At 45.3% G+C, this 14406-nt stretch overlaps 1 protein-coding gene across 2 annotated transcripts in view; it reads left to right on the plus strand.

The window, feature by feature from the left end:
- Positions 1–14406, plus strand: part of WNT7B (Wnt family member 7B) — a 145499-nt gene that overhangs the window by 107556 nt on the left and 23537 nt on the right. The gene's annotated exons all lie outside the window — the stretch shown is intronic.

The following is a 14406-nucleotide window of genomic DNA, read 5'->3' on the forward strand; positions in this document are numbered from 1 at the left end:
TTTTTTTTCTTTTGCTTCATTATTTTCTTGTTTTTCCTTTTTCATTACCTCGTGTTTTATTATTTTTTTATTTTACTTTTAATTTATTTTTGCTTTTTTCCTTTTTTTCTTGTTTCATTTTTCTTGTTTTTCTTTTGCTACTTTTGTCTTATAGTTTTTTATATTTTTTTAATTCTTTTTATGTCAAGCACTACGATTGTCTTGTTTGTACCTACGCTGTGTTAAACTGAAAAACAGTGCTCAGCTGCAATACCTCACACAACCCACAGACAGGTGTGGCGCTGTTTTTGTGGTAAAGCAGACATTTTTTTTCTGCTTTTTTTTATGTGAAGAAAATTCTTGTAGGCACAGCAATTAGTCAAAACGGTCTGGTAAAAGCATTTCTAACAGCGAGAACCCTACTCACAGCCTAAAAACTTTGTACTGTCTGCAGAATGAGTTGCCAGTGGGATGTCACACGTTTTTTGGATCCATCCCACCTCTGAGTCTTCTAATTTATCTGGTCTCAATGGTTTTGGGAAGTGAAGTTTATGTCTATTACGTTTTTAAGCTCATGGGCAAAATGGAAAGTGCAAGGCAGACAAAAACCAAGCAAGTAAGTGTTGAGTCATTCTTAGCAGAGAACTTTCCAAAAACACCTCAAGCTGCGTTTTGTCTGCTCCCTCCTTCTGCACAATGGCTTTCTCGGAGACCATCGAGCCGTGAACGGCTTGTCTTTTTCTTCCGACTTCAGAAGACCACAAATACTTGAACCGTGTTTGTTCCCTTTTGTTTCTGCCTTCTCGTCTGTTGAACAACATGGTCGTTCTACTAGATCCTTTTGACTTTATTTTTCAACAGTGTTCCAAGAACTGGGATTCTGATAGATGGAAAAAGAGTTGTTTGAAGCCGGGGAAAGAAAAAAAAAAGTAATGTGGGGATATTTCACTCAATTCATGCCTGACATGGTTATGAAAAATGAGGATGAATGAACTCATGGAGATCAACAGCCAACACTGCGGAGACACCATCACATGTTTCTCAACGCAGTGATTCTAGAGCAAAGCCCCCATCCCTTATGGGAAATATGTAAAATATGCAAAACAGAAGCTGTGGAGACACCATCACATGTTTCTCAACGCAAGCAATGACTAGCCAGGTCTTTCCCTGGGAAGGAACAACCACGGGAAGGGCAGTCTCCAATGAAAGAGACCACCAATGCCAAAACATGGTATCCATCCACAGACAGCTGTTTCGGGGTATTGCCCCTCATCAGTGTGGAGTAGGAAACTGGCCAGTAGGAGCAATGCCTAGTAGAAGACTGTGAAAAATGAGAATGAATGAACTCATGGAGATCAACATCCAACAATGCAGAGACACCATCACATGTTTCTCAACGCAGTGATTCTAGAGCAAAGCCCCCATCCCTTATGGGAAATATGTAAAATATGCAAAACAGAAGCCGTGGAGACACCATCACATGTTTCTCAACGCAAGCAATGACTAGCCAGGTCTTTCCCTGGGAAGGAACAACCACGGGAAGGGCAGTCTCCAATGAAGGAGACCACCTATGCCAAAACATGGTATCCATCCACAGACAGCTGTTTCGGGGTATTGCCCCTCATCAGTGTGGAGTAGGAAACTGGCTGGTAGGAGCAATGCCTAGTAAAAGACTATGAAGAGGAGGATGAATGAACTCATGGAGATCAACATCCAACACTGCGGAGACACCATCACATGTTTCTCAATGCAGTGATTCTAGAGCAAAGCCCCAATCCCTTATGGGAAATATGTAAAATATGCAAAACACAAGCCACGGAGACACCATCACGTTTCTCAACGCAAGCAATGACCAGCCAGGTCTTTCCCCGGGAAGGAACAACCACGGGAAGGGCAGTCTCGAAAGAAGGAGACCACCTATGCCAAAACATGGTATCCATCCACAGACAGCTGTTTCGGGGTATTGCGTTGAGAAACATGTGATGGTGTCTCCGCGGCTTCTATTTTGCATATTTGACATGGTTATGAGTCGCTAAATAGGGGTTGCATGAGAGCAGAAAAAACATGGCTGGTTTTCTCGATCACTAACAACGCAACTTTTGGCCTTAGGCTTTTAGTATTGCAGCTCAGCTATATTTAGTTTTTGCTCACATCTTGGTTAAAATATAATTTATTCCGCTCCGTCATAGGAGTAGAAGAACAAAATGATGGAACAACCCTCCCATTAGGAACACCGACAGAGCCAAGCAGACATGATTGACTGAAATTCAGTCTTTAGGATTTCTGCATGCTGTGCTATTTTGCTTGGCATTTTTGTCAAAATTTGCGACAAAAGCTCCAAACTTCCAACGGAGAAGTCCTAACTTGGCTGCAATACCCCACACAACGAATGGACATGTTTGCACTGTTAATGGAAGAACAAAAATAATACATTATCACATTTCTTAGGCCCCTCAATACATATGGAAGTTACCGTAATCAGAATGACTGGCGCCGTTGGTCTTCACCACTAGTCGTTGACATTGTTTGACCCGTCCTCTAATACCAACCGAAGCATCAAACTCTAGCTGATAAAGTCATTAGTGCAGGCATCAAAGATAACCAAGGACATAATAAAACTACATTTTCAAACTCTCCTGAAATGTTCTCAGGCTCACAATAAAAAGTTGAGAACTCCCGGAAGAGTTTGCAAATTTCTAGAAAATTCTGAGAAAGAAGCCCTTTAGGAAGATATTTTGATGCGGCAGGAATTTTGAATCAGCCAGGGTAGGGGCTGGAAATGCAACAGAGGGGGCATGCCCTTCTAAAGAGGGAGAGGCTATTGGGTAAAAAAGTCTGACATCACTCTTCGCGCACTCTACCTACTGTCCTCCCAGAGGGACCTTCCCAAAAAGTTGGCAAGCATGACTAAAATAGTTGTCCTATTTCACAAAATTTTGGTTCGCGGGTGAAGTATGTTATAGAAAAATGCCGTTCAGTCTTCACTGCTGCTCTTGGTGTCTAGTATTGGCTGCAGCACTGATGTCACGTTGACAGCGCTGCAGCCAGTCAGTAAGCTCAATGGGTCTGAGTGGGACGTTCCATCTACACGAGCAGAGCCACAGAGCTCACGGTTTGTCTGTCGATGTGCTGTCAGTGGCGCGCCCAATACCGGATGCCAGGAATAGCTGAAAAGACTGGTGGACATGAGGTCGGTGAATAAAGCGTGGTTTGTTTTGTTTTTTTTTAAACAATTGAAAATTTTCTAAATGCGGACAACCCCTTTAAGCCTTAAAAAGGATGAAGTTGCATGAAAAAATATTGCTCAAAACTCTTCCCGAGACCCACAAACAGACATGGTGGTGGAGTCGCCATACTCCTGTCCCCACAATGCACTTTCCAGGTCATCCCCCCAGTTCCATCACTCTTATTCCCTTCTTTTGAGGTCCACACCATCAGGCTCTTCCGTCCCCTCTCCCTCAGAGTAGCGGTCATATACCGGCCCCCAGGCTCACCCACCCACTTCCTTGACCACTTTTTAGCCTGGCTGCTGCACTTCATGTCCTCAGAAATTCCAACCCTTATCCTGGGAGACTTCAACATCCCCATTAACAGCCCTACTTCCACATCTGCATCCCAGCTTCTATCACTAACCACCTCTCTAGGCCTCTCGCAGCTTTCAACCTCTGAGACACACAAGGACGGTAACACCCTTGATCTGGTCTTCGGCCGGCTCTGTTCAATCTCCCACCTAAATAACTCACCGCTTCCACTCTCTAACCACAACATTCTCTCCTTCACGCTCACAAATCCTCGCCCACCCCAGCTCACTTCTACCTACCACACAGTCAGAAATCTAGAAGCCATTAACCCTCAGACACTTTCAGATTCCCTACACTCATCACTGTCCCCAATCTCCTCTTTTTCCTGTCCTAATCTGGCTGTTCATCACTACAATGACACTCTTAGAAGCACCCTTGACCAAGTAGCTCCCCTCACCCTCAGAACCTCCAAGCACAGAGTAAAACAGCCCTGGCTCACATTGCAAACTCAACTTCTCCAGCGATGCTCTAGGAGGGCTGAACGCCTATGGAGAAAAACCCGCACACCAGAAGACTTCATCCACTTCAAATTTATGTTAAGAGCCTATAACGCTGCCCTTCACCTCGCCAAACAGACCTACTTCACCACCCTGATCTCCTCACTAGCCAACAACCCTAAGAAACTTTTTGACACTTTTCACTCCCTCCTCAGGCCAAAAGCACAAGCCCCTATCACAGACATTTGTGCTGATGACCTGGCCTCCCACTTTACAGAAAAAATAGATAATATCTGTCAGGAAATCTGCTCCCAACCAAGAAGTGCTGTGACTCCCATCCCTTCCTGCATCTCCCCTGGTTAACTTTCTGCATTTGATCCCATCACAGAAGAAGTCTCCAGACTCCTCTCTTCCTCTCGTCCGACTACATGCACTACCAACCTCATTCCCTCACATCTCCTCCAGTCTCTCTCTCTCCAGTCGTCACAACCCACCTAACTACAATCTTTAATCTCTCCCTCTCCTCGGGCATTTTCCCATCCTCCTTCAAACACGCCATCGTTACTCCATTAGTAAAGAAACCCGCTCTCGACCCATCCTGCACAAACAACTACATACCAGTCTCCAGTCTCTCCTTCATCTCTAAACTTCTGGAGCGCCTAGTTTACTCCCGCCCTACCCGTTACCTCTCCACTCACTCCCTCCTAGACCCTTCACAGTCCGGCTTCCGCCCCCTACATTCGACCGAAACTGCACTCATCAAAGTGGCCAATGACCTTCTGACAGCAAAACGTAATGGTGACCACTCTCTGCTAATTCTTCTTGACCTATCTGCAGCTTTCGATACTGTTGACGACCATCTCCTACTCTCTAGGCTCCAGTCACAAGGCATTAAGGACACTGCTCTCTCCTGGTTCTCTTCCTATCTCTCTGACCGCTCCTTCAGTGTTTTGTTCTCTGGCTCCACGTCATCTCCTCTTCCTCTTGCTGCCGGGGTACCTCAGGGCTCAGTCTTTGGCCCCATTCTCTTCTCCCTCTACACAGCCCCAGTTGGACAGACCATCAGCAGATTTGGCTTTCGGTACCATCTTTATGCTGATGACACACAACTATATACGTCTTCCCCCAACCTTACCCCCGCTGTACTACAGAACGTCAGTGACTGTCTGGCTGCAGTCTCTAATATCATGTCCACTCTCTATCTGAAACTCAACCTCTCCAAAACTGTACTTTTTCTGCTCCCTCTGTCTACTAACCTCCCTAAATCTGACATTTCCCTCTCCGTGGGTGGTACCACAATAACACCCCGGCAGCAGGCGCTCTGTCTGGGTGTTATGTTTGACACCAATCTCTCCTTCACATCCCATATACAATCTCTTGCCCATTCTTGCCGCTTACACCTAAAGAACATCTCTAGAATCCGCCCTTTTCTCACCATGGAAACCACAAAAACCCTCACTGTAGCATTGATCCACTCCCGCCTGGATTACTGCAACGCTCTATTAATTGGCCTCCCCGTCCCTCGACTATCCCCTTTCCAGTCCATACTTAATGCAGCAGCCAAGGTCGTCCATCTGGCTAATCGGTACACGGACGTGTCCGCTCTTCCTCAGTCATTACACTGGCTGCCCATTCATTATAGGATCCAATTCAAAGTACTTGTTCTCACCCACTGTTATGATTCCACCACACGGCGGGGGAAGAAGGTGCCACTGAGCTCCACCCCCCACTGTCCCTACCTACTTGCCGGTCCCACCCTAGCCGGTGGGCGACAACTGGGCGGCGGTCCCTACCTCGGCGTAAGTGCAGGGAGCTACAGTGAGGGTAAACCGAGGGTGGAATGAGTGCAGGACAACCTAAGAGAGACAAGCAGCAGCAAGGAGGACTACTAGTGTGAAACTAAAGAGTGAATGAACCTGAAGGGGAAAACCACGAAACCCCAAAACTAACACAAAAATACTAAGCTTTCAGCAACGACAAAAGCGGAAAGCTGGAGTCCCAGAGGTACTCAACGAAAGAGACCGGGAAGCTGTCAGAGGTTGTACCGGACAGCACTGTAGGGAGACAGGAATCCGTACCACAGAAGAATCACCGGCAAGGAGTGAAAGCCCTGTGGAGTGCTAAATAGGAAAAGGGCGGGACATAAGCACAGGAAACAGTGAAGCAGCCAATCACCAGAACGGAGGAAGAACGAAAAAGAACTAGTTGATCAGAAACTGTATATTAAGACTGGTTGTGTGGCACAACCAGTAAGGCAGCGAGACTTGCTGTGGAACACAGACTAGACCCCGGTACGAATCCTGACATTACCCCCTCCTTTATGAGGGGCCCCTGGACCCTCACACAGGGAAGGCTTCTCAGGAAAATTGATATGGAACCTCTTACATAACCTGGGAGCATGAACCTCAGAATGAGACACCCACGACCTCTCCTCAGGGCCATACCCCTTCCAGTCCACCAGGTACTGCAGGACCCCACGAACTTTCCTGGAATCCAAGATCTTTCTTACCTCAAACTCGGGGTGACCAAGTACAACAACAGGAGCAGGAGGTGTGTCAGCCGGACAAACTGGAGGTACATAAGGTTTTAGGAGAGAGACATGGAAAACCTTATGCACTCTCATAGCCTGGGGGAGATCCAATTTGACAGAAACAGAGTTGATTATCTGAGATATTTTAAAAGGACCAATGTACCGGGGAGCCAGTTTACCAGAGGGGACTCTTAGTTTCAGATTTTTAGTAGAAAGTCACACTTTCTGCCCAACTTCAAAGGAAGGACTTCTCCTCCTTTTCATATTAGCGAAGTGGCATTGTGACTCATGAGCCTTTTTGATGCTGCTTTGGACTTGCTCCCAAACTGACCGCAGATCAGAGGAAACAATCTCTACCTCAGGATTGTCCGAGGGGTCCTCAGAGAAAGAGCTGGATTTAGGGTGAAATCCCATGTTGCAGAAGAAGGGAGATATCCCTGTGGAAGAGTTCACCTTATTATTTATGGCAAACTCTGCCAGGGCAATAAAAGATGCCCAGGTCTCTTGCTTATCAGCCACATAGCAACGTAAGAATTGTTCAAGGGCTTGATTGGCCCGTTCTGTCTGCCCATTGGTCTCCGGGTGAAAGGCCGATGAGAAAGCAAGGGAAACGCCAATTTTACTACAGAAAGCTCTCCAGAATTTGGAGACAAATTGGGTACCCCTATCCGACACAATATTAGAAGGAATTCCATGCAGCCGCACCACATGATTTAGAAACAAGGGGACCAATTGCTTGGCGGATGGCAATTTGGGTAAAGGAATAAAGTGCGCCATCTTACTAAAGCGATCCACCACAACCCACAAGGTAGTCATTCCCAGGGAGGAAGGTAAATCAGTAACAAAGTCCATGGAAAGATGGGTCCATGGCTTCGAGGGAACAGGTAGAGGACATAGTTCACCCAAAGGCCGTGAGCGGTTAACCTTAGACCGGGCACAAATGTCACACGCCTTGACATAGGCAGTGGCATCCCGGCGTAAGGTCGGCCACCAAAAATTTCTTGAGATTGACTCCATAGTACCAGAGATACCAGGGTGACCTGAAAGAGGAGAGTTGTGGTGTTCATTCAGCAGTCTCAAACGCAAATGACAGGGAACGAACCATTTATTATCAGGAGAGCCAGACGGAGACAAATGTTGAAATTGCTTAACTTCAGCAAACAAATCAGAGGAATTAGCAGCCAAAAATACTTTATCAGGTAAAATGGGAACAGGTGGGATGTTTGACGGTTGTTCAGGCAAGAAGCTTCTAGAAAGCGCGTCTGCTCTGGCGTTTTTGCAGCCGGGTCTGAAAGAAATCACAAAATTAAAACGTGAAAAGAACAACGCCCACCTTGCCTGTCTTGGATTAAGCCGTTTGGCCGTTTTGAGATATTCAAGATTTTTATGGTCGGTGAGGACAGTAACAGGATGTTTGGCCCCCTCCAGGAAATGTCGCCATTCCTCAAAGGCCAATTTTATAGCGAGCAGTTCCCTATTCCCAATATCATAATTTTTTTAGCTGGGGAAAACTTCTTTGAGAAGAACGCACAGGGTTTCAAATGAGTCAAAGACGAAGTCCCCTGTGAAAGTACTGCCCCCACCCCTGCCTCCGAGGCGTCAACCTCAACAACAAAGGGTCTCTCCTGATCGGGCTGGGTAAGAACAGGAGCAGTGGCAAAGCTCTCCTTAAGAAACGTGAAGGCGTCCACTGCATCTTTACTCCAGTTTACCAAGTCGGAACCTTTCACAGTAAGATCTGTGAGAGGTTTCACCACAATGGAGAAGTTTTTTATAAACTTGCGGTAAAAATTGGCAAACCCCAGAAATCTTTGAAGAGCTTTCAAAGATGCAGGACGAGCCCAATTAAGAACCGCTTCTACCTTCTCCGGCTCCATAGTGATGGCCTGGGGTGTCAAAATATGACCCAAAAAAGATAGACTTTGGACCCCGAAAATACACTTTTCTTGCTTGGCGAAAAGTTGGTTATTGCGGAGTACCTGGAGAACATCCCTTACATGATTTAAATGTGAGTCCCAGTCAGGAGAGAACACTAAAATATCATCCAGATAGACAATTACATAGCGGCCAATAGCATGTTGGAAAATATCATTAGTGAAATTTTGAAAAATCGCCGGAGCATTGCACAGCCCAAAGGGCATAACTAGACACTCGAAGTGGCCCTCGGGGGTATTGAAGGCGGTCTTCCACTCGTCGCCAGCCTTTACACGAATGAGATTATACGCCCCCCTCAGGTCCAACTTCGAGAACCATCGAGCCCCCTGAACCTGGTTAAACAGGTCCGGAATCAACGGTAGTGGATATTGGTTACGGACAGTTATTTCATTAAGACCTCGGTAGTCTACACACGGCCTAAGTCCTCCATCCTTTTTACTGACAAAAAAGAAACCTGCGGCCAGGGGTGAGGTGGACGGACGGATATGCCCCTTTCTTAGAGCCTCTTGTACATATTCACGTAAAGCTTCTCTTTCAGGAGGTGATAAATTATATAGGCGTCCCTTAGGGAATTTACAATTGGGAACCAAATTGATAGTACAGTCATAGGAGCGATGAGGTGGCAACTGCTCAGACTCCTTCATAGAAAAGACATCTGCGAATTGGCCCAAAAGATTCTGAAGAGAAGCTTGTACGGAGATGATACCACAAACGTGTGTTAACAAGCATTTCTGTGAACAATCTGCACCCCACTTCTCCAATTCACCAGAAACCCAGTTAATGTTGGGGTTATGGAGCTGGAGCCATGGAAGCCCCAATATGACACTAGTTGGGAGGTCATGCATAACCAAAAATGACAGCTGTTCCACATGCAGTACACCAACCTGAAATGATAGCAATGGAGTACAGAGACTAATCTCCCCCTTTGCTAGTGGGGTGTTATCAATACCAACTAATTTAGTGGGGTGAGCAAGTGGAATTAAAGAAATACCCAATGAGACAGCAAACTCATAACACATAAAATTAGCAGTAGCCCCTGAATCAATCATGGCAACTCCTTCTCCCTTAGAGGAGGTGAAAGCAATAGAAATTGGCACTAAGAGTCTCTTAGAACTTAAAGGAATTACCTGTCCACCCACAGGCCTAGGTGGTGTATTCCGAGAAGATTCCTGTGGAGTGCCAGGGCGCCGCGGGCAATCCTTTATCCAGTGCCGAGGATCTCCGCAGTAAAAACAGGTTCCAAGTGCGTGGCGTGGACGGCGAGGACTAGGATCTGTGGTAGCTTGCATGGCTCCCAATTCCATAGGTTCGGCAGCTGGCAGATTCGGAACAGCCGGAGTGACCCTAGAGAAAACGGAAACTTGCGCTGCTGCCTGCTCCAATCTCCTCGCCCTTAACCTGCGATCTATTCTGACCATTAAAGCCATCAGCTCCTCCAGAGACTGGGGCAGGGTGTAGTGTACCAATTCATCCTTTAGGGCTGGTGAAAGGCCCCGCTGAAATTGATTCCGAAGGGCGGGATCATTCCAAAGGGTAGCTAAGCTCCATCTACGAAACTGGGTGCAATAAACCTCTACCTCCTGATCACCCTGGGTCAGGGAGGTAAGGTTTGCCTCGGCCAGAGCGACTTGGTCAGGCTCATCATAAATATTCCCCAAGGCTTGAAAGAAGTTGTCTACTGAATCACGGAGATTTGAATCTGGCGGCAGAGAGAAGGCCCACTCTTGGGGTCCCTCCCGTAAGCGAGAGATTATGATACGGACTCTTTGAGCTGGGGGGCCCGAAGAAATAGGTCGTAATTGAAAATATAATTTACAATTTTCTCTAAAAGAAGCAAATTGGCTTCTATCTCCGAAAAATGGCTCGGGTAAGTTAACTCTAGGCTCAGAATTAGTTGTCCCAGCAACGGCAGCTGCTTGAATTTGCTCCTGACGCTGGACCTGTGCAGCAAGATCTTGCACCAGCTGAGTAAGACCCTGCATTTGTTTGACTAAAGAGGTCATAGCGTCCATAGGGACGGCCGGTGATTCTGTTATGATTCCACCACACGGCGGGGGAAGAAGGTGCCACTGAGCTCCACCCCCCACTGTCCCTACCTACTTGCCGGTCCCACCCTAGCCGGTGGGCGACAACTGGGCGGCGGTCCCTACCTCGGCGTAAGTGCAGGGAGCTACAGTGAGGGTAAACCGAGGGTGGAATGAGTGCAGGACAACCTAAGAGAGACAAGCAGCAGCAAGGAGGACTACTAGTGTGAAACTAAAGAGTGAATGAACCTGAAGGGGAAAACCACGAAACCCCAAAACTAACACAAAAATACTAAGCTTTCAGCAACGACAAAAGCGGAAAGCTGGAGTCCCAGAGGTACTCAACGAAAGAGAGACCGGGAAGCTGTCAGAGGTTGTACCGGACAGCGCTGTAGGGAGACAGGAATCCGTACCACAGAAGAATCACCGGCAAGGAGTGAAAGCCCTGTGGAGTGCTAAATAGGAAAAGGGCGGGACATAAGCACAGGAAACAGTGAAGCAGCCAATCACCAGAACGGAGGAAGAACGAAAAAGAACTAGTTGATCAGAAACTGTATATTAAGACTGGTTGTGTGGCACAACCAGTAAGGCAGCGAGACTTGCTGTGGAACACAGACTAGACCCCGGTACGAATCCTGACACCCACAAAGCTCTCCACAGTGCGGCACCCCCTACATCTCCTCCCTCCTTTCTGTCTATCTGCCTAGCCGATCGCTGCGCTCTGCAAACGACTTTCGACTAACCTCTGCACTAATCCGTACCCCCGACTCCAAGACTTCTCCCGTGCTGCTCCTATCCTCTGGAATGCTCTACCCCAAGAAATTAGGACTAACCACAATTTGCATAGTTTTAGGCGCTCCCTCAAAACACATTTGTTCAGAGCGGCCTATCACGTTCACTAATCAAAGTCATTCTATGTGTAAGTGTGCGTGTGTAGCCCATTCACTATCTCCAACCATCCCTCACTCCCTAAAGATGGCTGGACCTTCATTGTAAATACACAATTGTAAGTACACCCCTGTACTTTGTATCTCCCTCACCTCATTGTAGATTGTAAGCTCTCACGAGCAGGGGCGGCTTATTTTGCTTTAATTATTGTATTGTTAACGTTGCTACTTATGACTTGTGTTTTGAAACTGTTAAACTGTAAAGCGCTGCGGAATATGTTGGCGCTATATAAATAAAGATCACTATTATTATCAAGTAAACCTCGATCTGCTCCATTTTTTTTTTCACCTTGATGATTTTTTGTATAGTTGCTGATTCTTGACAGATCAGTAGAAACACAACTAAGATAGCTATTAGCAAAAAAACCCCGAAGTTTTCTTAAAGGTATAATAGCTTTGTGTGTGTGATCACTACTCAGCTAAACTTTATTATTAACGCATGAAGATGGGATTTTCCACAACTCGATCGTGTCATGTCCACTCCCCAGTGCTGAGAAGACTAGGGTGTATATACAGTGGGTGCAGAAAGTATTCAGACCTCTTTACATTTTTCACTCTTTGCTTCATTGCAGCCATTTGGCAAATTCAAAAAAGTTAATTTTTTCTCATTAATCTACACTCTGCACCCCTTCTTGACTGAAAAAAAGCAGAAATGTAGAACATTTTTTTTTGCAAATTCCATAAAAAATATAAACTGAAATATCACATGGTCATAAGTATTCAGACCCTTTGCTCAGTATTGAGTAGAAGCATCTTTTGAGCTAGTACAGCCATGAGTCTTCTTGGGAATGATGCAACAAGTTTTTCACCCCTGGATTTGGGATCCTCTGCCATTCTTCCTTGCAGATCCTCTCCGGTTCCATCAGGTTGGATGGTGAACGTTGGTGGACAGCCGTTTTCAGGTCTCTCCAGAGATGCTCAATTGGGTTTAGGTCAGGGCTCTGGCTGGGCCAGTCAAGAATGGTCACAGAGATGTTCTGAAGCCACTCCTTTGTTATTTTAGCTGTGTGCTTAGGGTCATTGTCTTGTTGGAAGGAGAGGGAGGACTGGGAGCTTGCATCGCATCCAAAATGAAAACCACTTTGGGCTGAGTTCATTGATCCACAGGTGGGTGCACGAATTCGCTGGTGAGCACAGCAGATAGAAGAAAATTCTTTCGGCACAACGGCATAAATGAAAAAACTTTATTAGGCTAATATGCCATACTAAAATGTAAAAAACACCTGACGCGCTTCTGGTCATAGGTAAGTAAAAACAGAATACATAGAAAAATATATACAGGTTACAAACCAATCAGAAGACTTGCAATTAATTACAGAACGTGGCAACACATGAAGGAAAGAATGTGTGGTTCCTTGCAACAATGAAAACCGCTCCAGAATTGCAGTTCCCAAGAAAAAAAAAAGAAATAGATTATAGACACACAAATGTCATTAATAAATATTAAACATATCATTCTTAAATTTAATGCAATTAGGGGATTTGGCTACACATAAAGGAAAATTCCTTGCGATAATGTAAATGAATATAACCAGTAAATAAGTATAATTGACTTGCTCTGAAATTACTACCACTGAAAAATGGCTTATAAGCGCACAAACGGATGGTTCCTTGCAATAATATAAATAAATGCAGGCAGTGAATAAATGTAATAAAGATCAATCTGAAGTTACTGCCAGTAAAGAATAGCTTATAGGCGCTCAGATGTCATTGAAAGATCGCTCCTGAAATTCATGCCATTAGAAAATTAAACAACACATGAAGGAAAATTGTGTAGTTCCTTACAAAAAAAATAAAAATTGTAATTATTTTTTTCCCTTTCTTCTTTTCTCCTTTTCCTTTCCTTTCCCTTTTGTTTCTGAGATCCAGAGCACTCTGGAAGAGGTTTTCATCCAGGATATCTCTGTACTTGGCCGCATTCATGTTTCCTTCAAATGCCACCAGTCGTACTGTCCCTGCAGCTGAAAAACACCCCCATAGCATGATGCTGCTACCACCATGTTTCACTGTTGGGATTGTATTGGGCAGGTGATGAGCAATGCCTAGCTTTCTCCACACTTACTGTTTAGAATTATCACCAAAAAGTTCTAGCTTCGTCTCATCAAATCAGAGAATCATATTTTTTATAGGCTGGGAGTCCATCATGTGTTTTTTTTAGCAAACTCTATGCTGGCTTTCATGTGTCTTGCACTGAGGAGAGGCTTCCGTCGGGCCACTCTGACATAAAGACCAGATTGGTGGAGGGCTGCAGTGATAGTTGACTTTGTGGAACTTTCTCCCATCTCCCTACTGCATCTGTGGAGCTCAGCCACAGTGATCTTGGGGTTCTTCTTTACCTTTCTCACCAAGGCTCTTCTTCTACGATTGCTCAGTCTGGCTGGACGGCCAGGTGTAGGAAGACTTCTGGTGTTCCCAAACTTCTTCCATTTAAGGAATATGGAGGCAACTGTGCTCTTAAGACCCTTGAGTACTGCAGAAATTCTTTTGTAACCTTGGCCAGATCTGTGCCTTGCCACAACTGTCTATGAGCTCCTTGGCCAGTTCCTTTGACCTCATGATTCCCATTTGGTCTGACATGCACTGTGAGCTGTGAGCTCTATATAGACAGGTGTGTGCCTGTACAAATCAAATCCTATCAGTTTAATTAAACACAACTGGAGTCAAATGAAGGAGTAGAACCATCTCAAGGAGGCTCACAAAGAAATGGACAGCGTGTGACTTAAATATGAGTGTCTCAGCAAAGGGTGTGAATACTTATGATGATGTGATATTTCAGGTTTTCTTTTTTAATAAATTTGCAAAAATTTCTACATTTCTGTTTTTTTTTCAGTCAAGATGGAGTGCAGAGTAATGAGAAAAAAAAGAACTTTTTTTTTAATTCACCAAATGGCTGCAATGAAACAAAGAGTGAAAAATTTAAAGTTGTCTGAATACTGTACATATATATATATATATATATATATATATATATAT

The sequence above is a fragment of the Dendrobates tinctorius genome, unplaced genomic scaffold, assembly GCF_039654945.1.
Source record: "Dendrobates tinctorius isolate UK_male_01 unplaced genomic scaffold, ASM3965494v1 ptg000020l, whole genome shotgun sequence".
In the NCBI taxonomy this organism is placed as follows: domain Eukaryota; kingdom Metazoa; phylum Chordata; class Amphibia; order Anura; family Dendrobatidae; genus Dendrobates; species Dendrobates tinctorius.